Here is an 11,838-nt window from a genome sequence, read left to right as displayed (position 1 = left end):
CGGGTCGGGCAGCGTCTGCGCGGCCTGGAGGACGCGCCGCTGAGTCTGGATAGTACTTGAGGCGAAGGCAAAGAGGGCGGAGGAGGCGCAGCCTTTCAGGCACTGCCCGGCCCGCCGCGGCGCACCGGCACTGAGGCTGGCGAACTCGCTGTCTGTGCACCTGGCATGCGCAAAGACCTCCCCCCAGCGCTCCCGGTTCACTGCGGAGAGAGTACCCGCTTGGAATGCGCCCTCCGGGGTCTGGGGGGGCCACACTGGCCTCTTCAAGGCCTGTTCGGGAGAAAGGGGGTGTCACAGGCGGGAGTCAGTTACTGGCAAGCGCCACGGGCACCTGGTTATAGGGTTGAGCCGGATGGCGGTCCCGGGGCCAGCAGAGGAAGGGGGAGGGGAGAGAGGCTGCCAGGGCTTGAGCGCGCTCCCTCGCGCTAAGGCTGGCTTCGGAGGGCTTGGGGGCGCGTCTGTCCAGGATCCGAGGTGGGAGCGGAGTTCCCCCTACAGAGCAGTTGAGGGTCTGCGGGCGTTTGCGTCTAGGAATTCAAAGTTAACAACGCAGCCTGACCCTCCACGTCAAGTTTGTGGAAACGGGGAGGTGGCAATTTGTCCAAGAAAATCAAAGCCCCAGTCTTTCTAATGGCCTGGGGTGGCGGGGAATGGGGAAGAGGGAAGGGGAGGCAACAACAGTACCGGGCAGGAGAGGCGGGGCCGCCGCCGTGGGTACCGGGTGCTTCTCTTCTCTCCGTTTGGGTTGGGGTGTCGCTCCAAGGGCCGCCGCCGCCGCCGCCGCCGCAGGAGGAAGCCCTCCTAGCTCAGTTGCATGTAGCTCGGATCCCCCTCAGCAGCTGCCACAGTCGACGATTTTGTCGCCGCCAAAGTTTACTTGCAGGAGAGTCTTGATTTCATCTTCCCGGAGAGGCGCTGGCCGCGCTGCGTTGGGCTCCCTCCCTCCCGGGCGCTCGCGCACTCGGGAGGTCGGTCTCGCTTTCTCTGTCTGTCTCGGGCTGTGTGTGAATGTGTGAGAGAGAGAGGAAGAGTGTGTGGTGTGGGGAATGTGAGTGTGGAGTATGAGCAAGCAGGAGGCAATGGGTTTGGGGTAGGTGGTTTAGGATTTCGGATGAATCCGCTCAGCCGGAATGCCGCGGAGCGCAACGCGCCAAGGGCCAGCACCGGGCTAGGGACGCGGGTGCCAGTGCCTCCCGGGCAAGCCGGGCATGGTGCACAGGAGCTGTGCTGCCGTCTGTGCCCGCTCGTCCGTCTCCGCGCTGCGCCAGCCGCCGCCGCTACTGCTGCTGCTGCTCTTCCCGATGCCGCAAACTACTGGCCGCGGAGTCTGGAGAAAGCCGGAGAGAGCTCGAGCTGCCGAGCCCGGCTACGCCAGGCGCTGGCCAATCAGCGCGCCGCCCAGCGGGCTCCAGTCTTGGGGCGGGGCCAAGGGGAGGGGGGGTGGCGGGGGGTGGAGCCAAACGGAAACTTACACACCGGCGGGACCAAGTGGTACCCCGGCCCGTAGAGCCCTGGCGGGATTCAAGGGAGGACGGACAGACAGGCCAGGCGGGAGCAATAGGGCAGGAATGAGCAGGGAGGCGATGTGCTGGCGCTGCGGCTGAGCCTCGCCGGGAACTGTGCGCTTCTCATGTTTGCAGAGATTTCAGGAAAGATGAGGATGTTATGATTCTCTTGTCGTGTTTAACTCCCTTACATATCTTCATATCTTGAATATAATATCTATATTGTAATCATATCTATATATCTATATATCTATATCTGTATCTATATCTATATCTATATCCCTCTCTTTCTCCTTGTCTCTTCACCCTAAAAATTTGTCTGTTTTTGTTTGCCTCTCTTCTCATTCTCCGGTAGTGGAAGGAAGAAAGGGAAGGAGAAAGCTTCCCTGAGGTGGTCATTCATCTAGCTTTTGGCCGGTGCATCTTCACATCAGGCGACAGCCACGGCCGCCATCCCCCCCGGACCGTCACCCCCATCCTTCCACCCCGGGCAGACGCCACACTACTCTCTGCCCGCCGCACTCCCAGCAGGGCCCCCTGGTTCGGTTCGCTCTTGTCTGTTGCTTGTTAATCAAATGGGATACGTGGCACAGAGAATGAGCTGCGGAGGGGGCTGGACACATTTCATTGCCCCTCACCCCACCCTGTTGGAGAATTTAGCTCCCTATAAATAAACTCTACGTTTGAGAAGAGCCGGTGGAGCGGACGCCGCCGCGCCGCGCCGCGCCAAGCCAGCAGAGCTCAAAACCGGGCAGGAGCTGTGGGGCGGGCGCGCCATACGTGTCCGCTTAGGTCGCCGATAGCTGGGAGCCGGCGCCGATGTGCAGGGCGCCCCAGCCTTCCCGCGGGGTCTCGGTCCCAGTGGGCTGCCAGCTCCACTTGGGCGGCGGTGGTGGCTGCGGCATATGCCAGTACTGGGAAGCGGGAGGCCGGCATGGCCAGGGCTGACATCAAGCTCATCCTGCCTTGTGCACTGAAGGCTCCCTGGGGGCAGCGGGGCATTCCTCCTCACTCGGGCTCTGAGGCTTTTAATTAAGGTCGCCAGCGGCGAAGAATCAAAAACATGCCCGTTAAACAAGTTTGTTTTTTTTTTTCCCCCCTCGTAGAAGGTGGGGAAGCTGCTTCTGAATTCACAATTCTTGGAAGAGTAAAAATGTCTTCTGAGTGAGTCGTCTCGAATATTTGGGAGTGGGATAAGCAAACTCATAATTAGCCCAGCGACATTGACTAGAGCCTGTGGACTTAACATGAGAGTCACTTTTGCCCTCTAAAAAGCGTTAAACAAGAAAAGGAAACTGGCATTTGGACACATAATGGGTTTTCTCAAAACTGCCATATTTTAGTGGAGAGCAACCCAGCTGCTTTTTAAAATATTTTTCCTTCCAAGAAGAGCTACTTTAGCAGCCTTTACCTTGGCGGTGGGAGAGGGGAAAGGCAGTTTCCTCCTACAGAAAGAAATTATTTCGCGAGTGAGGTTGCGATCCCCTGAACGTGCAGCCGAGGCCAAAGGGAGAGCGTAGGGAGCCTGATCCGCTTTCCGCGTGGGGGTCGTTTCACTGTTTCACGTTAGGATGTGATTCGGCCCAGAAAAACAGGGAGAAAACCGATGCTTCTGCAAGGAGTCTCATTTAATTTTGGTCATTTAGAGCTGCGGGTGAACACCAGAATGGTGGCTCAAGGGAGCCCGGTGGCCCTCCCGGTTTTCTCCAGACACCGTTGGAGAAATGGGCAAGTAGTAGAGAATGACAACATGGCAGGCAGCAGTGGACGTACCTCGCGGGCTCCGCGAAAGGAAGGGTTCCATTTGATTTATCACAGTTATTTACCTTTGATGTCAGAGCATGGGAGTGAAGTGCATATTGCTCTAATTAAAAAGGCCTAAAAAGGCATTTGAAATGGGTTTGCTATCTGATCACGGGATGTGAATTCGGCGTTTGGCAGCTTTCTAAAATATTGCTTGGACTATTTAAACAGAACAATTAGCAGCATGCTAAAATGTTTGCATGCTATGCTTAGAAGCTTTTAGCTGTAAACTTTAAGGCGATCTGTTCCCCCTTTAAGTTAAAAAAGGATGATGCTGCTTCCTTGTGGCGAAGGCTGTCAGGAACCCACTGATCAATAAAAGTAAACTGGCGCCTCCACGGCTTGATTGAGCGGGAGCAAAGAGTCTGAGAAGTAGTCTCGGCCATTAACAATCCCCCAGGTAACGAGAAATGGAAGAATTACTCAGGTAAAATGATTAACATTGTCGTAGCATCCGAAAAGATGCACACAACAAGATAAGAAGACTGCAGACCTCTTACCTTAGGGAGTGCTAATAGAATGTCTATATTCTGCTGTCTTTTAAAGATAAATAGGAGAATTCAATTCATGTACAATGTCATTACCTTCGTAATTGCAATCACATTGTAAAGACATGTTCTGCATTTGCAAAGACAAACGCTCTTTGCTAAGGCGATGCCACCGTGTTCCCAGGTTCCTGCTCGCTGTTCACACTCTAGGCACCCCTCTTTTCCAAGGAGAGCATCCAAGTACTTCCAGCTACCAAACCACTTTTGCACAAGCCAGGTGCTGAGGGAGGCAGGGGCGTGTGCCTATGCTTTCCTTCTTTCCTATTATCTCCTCCCCACCCCTAAGCTCAAAGTGACAGTTACACAGCCTTCCCCACCCCCACACACAAGATAGCTCTTCCATCCCCCCGGTCTATTTCTACAGATAATCCTAACAACAGCCTTTGCCCTCAGAATTTCTTTTTTTCTAATAGGCACACTTGATCATTACACTCCAACAATGCCATTGACTAAATGAGTAGCCCAAAACACTTTCATGATCAGGAATTTATTAACTAACTGAATAAAATCGTTCTGCATGTAGATAACAAAAACAAGAAAGTTCTCTCCGTTTTAGCTTCCCTTTACTTCAATCCTGAAGGGAGCCACGCCTCCTCAGCCTCTTTAGAGACACAAGAGGGCCATCTAGTGACCATCCTCAGTATTTTTTATCCAACAGCTACTAAGAAATACTATGGTGCTCTGCCGCCTACAGCTGCTCTCCAGGCCAAAGCAGCTCCACAGAGGCCAGCATCAAAATTGGTAAAGAGATTTTGTTTTTGTCTTTAAAATGTCATCCATGCCATTAAAATCATGCTGAAAGGCAATAAAAGAAGACCAAAATGGGAGAAATCTTACTTTTAAACCAGTATGTGAAGCTAATTCTTGTTCTCCTAAGCTTGATAAGGGTAGGACAAAAGGTTTTGTTCAGAAAAGTAAAAAGTAATGGTAGGAACCAAGATACCAGTGTATGAGGGACTGTAACTCTGACAAGTTTAAGGAAGCTTTCTGAGATGTGTTTGTTCTGTTCTGTTGTTTTAGAGACAAGGTGTCATTCTATTGCCCAGGCTAGAGTTCAATGGTACAGACATAGCTCACTGTATCCTCAAACTCCAGGGCTCAAGCGATCCTACCACCTCAGCCTCCTGAGTAGCTAGGACTATACAGGTGTGCACTGTCACACCTGGCTCATTTTTTTTCATTTTATTTTTTGTAGAAATGGGGTCTCTCTCTGTTGTCCAGGCTGGTCTCAAACTCCTGGCCTCAAGCAATCCTTCTCCCTTGGCTTCCCAAAGTGCTAAGATTACAGGCATAAACCACTGTGCCCTAGCCTGAGATGTGTTTTTTTTTAATGTTTGCTTTAAGCTCAAAAGAGATGAGCCTTCAAATAACTCCAGTCTCTCTCTTTCTCTCCTCCTCCTCCTCCTCCTCTTCCCTTTTGCCCCCTTCTCTTTGCCCTGGCTGCAGAAAACTGGATCATCTTCTAGCTTGGCTTTCATCGCATATCATGGGGATCCCATTCCGCCCAACTAGTTTGACCAGCTGCCTGATGAGGTTCTCTTAGAAAGAAAAACTTGATTTTAAAATTAGCAAATTCAATCAAACTCCTTCTGACTGTATATCTGATCTCCTTACTCAGGTTACAATGCCTAGAGAAGAGAATATCAAAGAATGAAAATGGAGGAAATGGCAAAAAAAAAAAAACCTATAAAGTGTCATTATTAAAGTCATCATCTTATTTAATTTTTACAATATCCCTGGGAGATAAAGACACTTTGCAGATGTGGAAACAGAGTTGCAGAGCAGTTCAATGATTTTCCAAGATGACCTCATTACACAAAACTCAACCACTTCCCTTGTGAGATCAACAAGTGTTGGCTTTTTGTCCAGCATTGTGTTAAGGATTGATAATTTTTTTTAGTGGACCTTGCCCTTGTGTAGTTTAATATGCAGTTGATTAATTTAATAACAGCATGTATTTCTATGTACTATAAATTTTCCTAGAGGAGAAACTAGGATGGGATATATCATGTTGACAGCTTCCTAAAATTCTGTTCTCTTCTGCCCACAAAGATTGCCCAATTTCTAGATAGTCCTTACCTCCCTTCCCGCCTCCCCAGCCACTATCCCAGACAGTATAAGGAAAGGCATCAACAGCAGCAATTGGGGATGTGGACCTGCTGGGCAGGGGTGGGGTTATCCTGAATGCTGTTTCTAACCCTTCTGAAACACCAAGAAGACTAGGACAGAGGCCAAGAAAAACCTTTGAGGTACCTCGCACTTTTCCCTCTCTTCCTCTCAAACTCCACCCCCTTTCCTACCCTGTGACAGAGGATAACATTAACAGCAGGGAGCTGTAGCAGATAAACAAAGTAGAGAAAGTGTTCCTTAAGTGCTGAAATTGTTCACCATGGCCCCAATGCCTGCCTTTTCCAAGAAACACAAGAGATGTGTGGGACAGTGGAGAAAAAGAGACTGAGAAAGTTATTAATTACTTCATGTCTTCCCATTTTGACAAGGCCAGCATCCTTGAACAAGTTACGTCCAAACTCCCTCCATGCCTTATCCCCTCCCTTTAGGAATGACACTTCCCACAGGACCAAACCCCTGCTGCTGCCAAACTCATAACTGTCCCTAAATAAGCACACATCATGGGGACCGTTTAATTAGCAAACGCTAAATCAGCAGATACATTTCAATAAATGACACTGCTCTCTAACACCTTTTGTACTGCCCTGCAGTGATCACCTGTGATGTTTTGACAGCACCATTTGGGCTCTCAGCATTATTGCCTCAATCTTTTCATGTGAATGTTCTCCAAGTGGACCCCAAATGCTGGTTTCCTAGGTGCAACCTCATGTCAGCTGCTACTCCCCCCGTCACCACTTTTGAAAACAGAAAGCTCTCCCTTCAAAGGCACTCTGATTAAATCACGGCCAGCCTTCCCACTGCTGACTCCCTCATCCCAAGGAGGAGGGTAAGGGTGACATTCCACAGCTCCCTAGAGGAAATGCTTGACAGCTTGAAAAAAAAAACTATCACCAAATTGGAGACCTCAAAAACCACTGAAATATGAACCACAATGATATAAAGAATACGTAATTGAAAGTGAGCAGACTTTCACTTGGGATGCACTGTTTTAGGCCAAGGCTAAGCCTTTTTTTTTTTTTTTTCTGTACTTATATCCCCAGCCTCTAACGCTGCAACCTAGTACGTGGATCCCAGGCACCTTATACCTTGTGTAATTCCCTCAGATTGGAGCTTCTGATTAAGGCTCAGCTTTGGACTCCCACCCTAGGCTTCTCTCACAGCCTCTTCTGCTATTTCTAAAGCAGTACAAGTGGGGCAAGAAGAAAGCAGAACTATCACTGAAAGGAATGGCTGTGGGTTAAAAGAGCCCTGGCCAAAATATCAGCCCTATAGAATATGCCCTGAAGATCAGCTTTCCAAATTAAAAAATAAAAATAAATACCTGTCTGGTTGCTTGATCTTATAGGAGGCTGAGTTCTTTTTGGAGATATCCACAAGATTGGAGAAAACAAACCAGATCTTTGAAGACCTTGAGATATACAGTACTGGAGCTGAGGTGAGTTTGTGAACTCCACACTATAGTACCCTTTTGTGTTAAGTTCAAATGAACAGTGATAGCCAGAAGAATACAAAAGTCAGTCTGATGAGCCAGTTTCCTGGGCTTCTCTTGGTATCTTGGGCAAAAGATGATCTTTGTGAGGCACCAAATCTGTTGTATACTCTTTAGTTCTAAGTGACCAGGCTGGGCCTAGATTTGCTCTTGGTTCCTCCCAAGTTTCTCCTAGAATTCAGGAGAGGCCTAGCATAGCTCCCTGGGAGTTCCAGCTGCTCCGCCAACTGATTTTTCACTGAACTAGGAAACTCGCTACTTAGCTAATGTCAACTTAAAAGGGAAAGAAAGAAACTGATAAACATGAAGAACTGCCAGTTTGACAGCTGCAGTTACATTACCTGGGCTAGCAATATAAGTACCAAAGGCATGTCACGTATGCCACTAACAGCACAAGGCACAGTATCTGTTCAGGTTGACAAGCCCTGGGGCAGTGGAGAATAAACTGAAAGAAGGAGATCCCAGAAGGAGGCAGAGAGAGCCCCACAAAGGGGACAGACAGAACAGAAGTAACAGAAAAATCATTTTAGCAGCATGGAAGTTATGTACCTTTTTATGAATGAGAAGAAAACAATGACTTGCCACCTAGGAAAACATCCTGTTTTAGGGTCCAAGAGTTTGCATATTGGTGTACTGGACTTGGGGGAAAGCCTATTAATTTGTGTCTGTTGTCTCCGGCTGGAGCCAGAATGGCCATAGAGGACCAGTGACCTTTCTTCCAAAAGCTGGGAGTTGAGAGAGTTAGGGAGAGTGTCCTGTGTCATAGGAGATACCAGCTGGGCTGAGCTTGGCTGATCTCTTAGCAAAGATCACAAAATGCAGTGACATCAGTAGCAGGCCATATCCACCCAGAGATAGCAACCTAGGCAGCAGTGATCAAATTAAGTCTTGTACCTACTGATGGGTTAGTAAGAAAACTAACAGTCATAGAGGACAGTGGGCCCAGCTTGAGGCCTGTGCAGCTCTGCGTGCTCTCTGCCCCGGGAAATGGTGGAACTTGAGAAAGCCTCGCTGTCTGGCTATGCAGTTTCATTTGGGAGAACAGGCAATCAGTTCTGGAAGCCTGACTGAAGAGAGTGGACAGAATGATAGCTCAAAATGAGATCCATCAATGACTTTGTTGCAGCCCCAGCCAAACAATCAAAAGCAAATAGTCAGCTTCTAAAATCAATGCTTCATGAGATGATGAGCCAGCCAGTGGAGTTCACATGGGGGTGGGGTGGGAAGGAGGTTATGGAGGGAGGATAGAAAAATTCCCTCTTTCAAGCCACCCACCAAAGCAAGCAGCTGCATTTCCTTGAAACAGCAGATTTGGTTCCTCGCAAAATCAGAACTGCAGTCTCCTAGCAGAGCAAAACAAAGGAGCAGGGGGTGAAACAATTTTGAAAACAGGAAGGCGTTTTGGCAACAATCACAGAAGGGCTGGTAAGCCATTGTGCTCTTGGGATCCATCTGCTGAGCTCCAGAACATCTTCCCCCCACTCCACCCCCACTCAGCGCTCAGATTGCATGCTTAGGGTCAAGAACAGGGTCATTCAGGAAGAAACGGTAAAGTGGAAAAGACAGACTCAGCCTCAAGATGTGAAGCAAGAAAGTCCAGGCCTGACTTCTTCCATCCATGGAGGATACAGTGAAAGACACAGGCAAGCCCTTCCCATTCTTGGTGCCATTGTAGGGAAGCAAAAGTTGGCTTGATTAAATTAATGGAAAACACATTTAAAATCAGCCTAGAATTTCCTGCTGTAAGACACCTTTGAGAGAAGAATAGTGACTGCATCTTTAAGGACCCGAATAATTTTTAGCTATTAATAATGTTGTTAGTCATGCAATATAAGTGAACGCTAGCAAAGTAATCAAATTGCTTGCTCTATAGCAGAGATCAGGGTAATCTGGAAAAAGAAATAGAAAGTTTTCTTCAATGCAATGTACATGAAGGCATCTTCCCCAGACCTCTGTTCCTAATGTAGAGAGGATAGAAAGTCATATAGTTATTTTTAATAGAACAACAAACTTGATCTCATAGTCTGTGAAACCACCATATTAAAACCCCAGCAGCAGTAATCACCTACAAGTGTTAAAAGAGAATCCATAACGCCTAATTTCATATCTTTTATTGTACATTTCAAGAGATTCATGCATGGGCCTCCCTTTCTTTATAACTCGGGGCTCTGAATATTACTTAGTGGACCATTAACCTGTTCTAATACAGCATTAGATTTTTTTAACCAAGGACAGTAAAATAAAGATGCTTAATTTAGTTCTCTTTTCCCTGAAAATAAATAGCTGTCACACATCCAGAACAGCAGGGTTCATGAACTGCTTTGGAACGTGGAGATCAATGAAATCTGATCCTCTCTTGAGAAAAGGAGCTCCACGTAGAGTTTAACCAAAGATTTCCTATGATAGGCAGTCCCTGATCATCAGGAAGCCTTTGAAGACCCTCCCAGGTTTCCTATTCAGTCTTATTTGATCTCCAGTGAACATTAAAATGATTGTAAAGCAGTTTTATAAATGTAAATTATCCCATAAATGCAAAATAATTATGTCCAGCCTAGGCAACTAATTTCTGGTTTCTGGAAGTTCCCATGGATCAGTCTAAAATAGACAGTAGACATAACAGGATAATACAACCTCTGAAGCAGATTTATTTGTAAGGGTGGTGGTTATGATGATGACTATCTATTTCTTCTTTGTTCCTTCAATTTCTTATTCCAGTAACTAATATTTGCACATAAAAGGACTGTCATGTTCTGATACATCTTTATGTAATATAGATCTCTTGTAATTATTCATGAACCTAACTTCAGTTTTTGGCTCCATTTTAAGCCAACAGGAAATACTAATTGCTTTCTCAGAAAATATGAATTGATTGCCTACACTTGATGCATAAGACTGATAATGCATAATAGTGTGAAACATGGATTGTGCCCTCCAATTGCTTACAGTCTAATTATGGATATCATAAAAGGAGAATTAAAAATACAAGGATGTATTTTTCAGGTGTCAGAGCAGCAGTGCTCAATATTGGTACAACCCAAGTTACAAACGGGTGACTGATGACCTAGAAGCTGTGGGATGCCTTTCAGGTGAGGGAAAGGGTGTTTGCAAAGGCACATAAGCTTCAGTAAGGTGTGTTAGGAAAACAATGAAGAGTGCAATTTGGCTCAAGCACTTACTCCACAAACACCATTGAAGTGCTGTGCTGTGCTGTAGTTATTAAGGGCACAAGCTTTGGGGCTAAATGGATCTGAGTTGAAGTCCTGGTTTTACCATTTCCCTAGTTGAATGACTTTGAGAAAATAATATAATGTCTATTTATAAAGTTGTGGTATAACATGAGATGATGCCTGCAAAGGGAAATGATACCTATACAGTACTTCATGTTTTACATGCCTAGCACAGAATAAATAACTCAATAATTTTTAGTTGTTACATTTTCTGAACACCACAAAGTTCCAGATACAATTCAAGGTGCCAGTCTGCTACTAAAGAAGAGAAATCCTGTGCTCTCAAGGATCTCGTGGAAGGATTGTATAGTAGAATAATGGGAGTTGAGGTTAGAGAGGTAGGTAGAGGCTATTGTGTAGAGCCTTGATTGTTAGATTGAAGGATTAGAACCTTATTAAGGTCAGTGAAGTCATCTAAGGCTTTTGTAGTAGGGAATAACTAAATATCATTTTTATGATTTGTGATTTTTTAAATTTCCAAATAATGTCAGGTTGGCTTCTTCAACCTTCCTCCACTTTGCCCACATTTTAGATTATGTCACTAATTCTTACACAAGTTAAATTCCAGTATGACATTTACCAAAGTAATATAACTAGAGTAAGCTCAGAAGCAAGGGCTGCTAAAAATGGGTAGGAACACTGAGATGAGGGTATTGCAAGTAGAGGAGGCTGGTATTAGCAATAGCAGCTGGGTGTCCAAGTCATTGTGTTCAAGGAATTCATCAAGTCCCAAAACGTTTCATGGAAGCAGAAGATAGGATATGTCAACAGAAAATTTCAGTCAACAAGCACAGGCGGAGTCTTTGTTGGTTCTAGGACATCTGGCCATCTGTGACAGATGGTGCAGTGAGCAGGATTTATGACTTGAAGGCTACACAAACATCCAAGGTTCATCTCTAACACACTTCATGCTAGAGTAAGGTATCTTTACAGTTTACACAACACTTCAACTTTTCTTTTTTTTTTTTGAGACAGAGTCTCACTCTGTCTCCCAGGCTGGAGTGCAGTGACGCGATCTCGGCTCACTGCATGCTCCACTTCTTGGGTTCACACCATTCTCCTGCCTTGGCCTCCCAAGTAGCTGGGACTACAGGCACCTGCCACCACGCCTGGCTAATTGTTTTGTATTTTTAGTA

The sequence above is a fragment of the Colobus angolensis genome, unplaced genomic scaffold (genome assembly GCF_000951035.1).
Source record: "Colobus angolensis palliatus isolate OR3802 unplaced genomic scaffold, Cang.pa_1.0 Scaffold161, whole genome shotgun sequence".
Taxonomy (NCBI): Eukaryota; Metazoa; Chordata; class Mammalia; order Primates; family Cercopithecidae; genus Colobus; species Colobus angolensis.
Note: the sequence above shows the minus strand (reverse complement) of the source record.